The sequence below is a fragment of the Mauremys mutica genome, chromosome 26 (genome assembly GCF_020497125.1).
Source record: "Mauremys mutica isolate MM-2020 ecotype Southern chromosome 26, ASM2049712v1, whole genome shotgun sequence".
In the NCBI taxonomy this organism is placed as follows: domain Eukaryota; kingdom Metazoa; phylum Chordata; order Testudines; family Geoemydidae; genus Mauremys; species Mauremys mutica.
In genome coordinates this window covers 6904737-6906028 of record NC_059097.1, presented here as the reverse complement: position 1 = coordinate 6906028, position 1292 = coordinate 6904737, and the positions used below count along the sequence as shown (strand labels likewise).

The 1292-nt window shown below is 51.5% G+C and overlaps 1 non-coding gene across 1 annotated transcript; it reads right to left on the bottom strand.

The window, feature by feature from the left end:
* Positions 1 to 933: 933 nt before the first annotated feature.
* On the bottom strand, positions 934 to 1006 carry TRNAV-AAC. Its single transcript has one exon. It is a non-coding gene; the product is annotated as a tRNA-Val (tRNA).
* Between the last annotated feature and the right edge of the window lie 286 nt (positions 1007 to 1292).

The following is a 1292-nucleotide window of genomic DNA, read 5'->3' as shown; positions in this document are numbered from 1 at the left end:
AGGGGAGTTAGACAGTGTGGGAAGGGGATGCAGAGGTCTGAGCGGAGACCAGGGAAGGATCCCAGCAGTGTGGGAAGTTGAGAGCACAGGCCTGGCATGGGGGGGTGGGGAGAGTGAATGTGTCCCTCTAAACCCATCAACTGCAGACTAGGCAGGACTGGAAGAATTACGTATTTGTTGGTAAATGTCAATTTCTGTGTAAACGCACAACCCAATGGCAAAATATTTCCATCAATAATTATCAAAATTGGCAGATGGGCAAAGTAAGAAACATGCTGCTTGAGAACTTACCCTGTTGTAGGAGCAGCAGTGATCTGTGTGCTCCATATCACCTGTATGCCCGAAAGGTCTGTTACACTCCCCCCACCCCCCGCCCCGTCTCCTCTCCCTCTCTGAATGCCTGTGAAGTGGCTTTCCCCCTCCCCTCCCTCCTGCAATGCTTGTGGGATGAAGGGGCTGGTTGAACAGCTGGAAGATCAGAAGAGCTCCTAGATAGACAAGGTGTCTGGGACTCTCATTAGGCAGCATTGTGAGAGCACAGCTGAGCACAGGGCCCCTTCCCCTTTTAAGAACCTGCTCCTCATGGCCTGCGACTGGAGATGACTTGGCTGCATCTGACGGGTCACACTCCACCTTGGGCAGTGTCCATGCAGTGTCCCTGCTCTGGGTGTGTGATCGCTGCCTAATGAGAGTCCCAGACACCTTGTCTATCTAGGAGCTCTTCTGATCTTCCAGCTGTGCAACCAGCCCCTTCATCCCACAAGCATTGCAGGAGGGGGGGAGGGGGAAAGCCACTTCACAGGCATTCAGAGAGGGAGAGGAGACAAAAGCGAGGGGGAGGGGAAGTATAACAGACCTATTGAGCATAGAAATCACTGCTGCTCCTACAACAGCAGGGACAGGCCACTAGGAGCTGAGAAAAGGAAACCATCCTGTTTCTGCCTGGCTTTGAACCAGGGACCATTTGCGTGTTAGGCAAATGTGATAACCACTACACTACAGAAACTCTGTCACAGGGCTCTGCCCCTCCCTTCATAAGGGCATAAGAATGGCCATACTGGGTCAGACCAAAGGTCCATCCAACCCTATATCCTATCTGCCAACAATGGCCAATGCCAGGTGCCCAAGAGGGAGTGAACCTAACCGGAAATGATCAAGTGATCTCTCTCCTGCCATCCATCTCCACTCTCTGACAAACAGAGGCTAGGGACACCATTCCTTACCCATCCTGGCTAATATCCATTAATGGACTTAACCTCCATTAATTTATCTGCAAAAAGAACAAAGAGAAC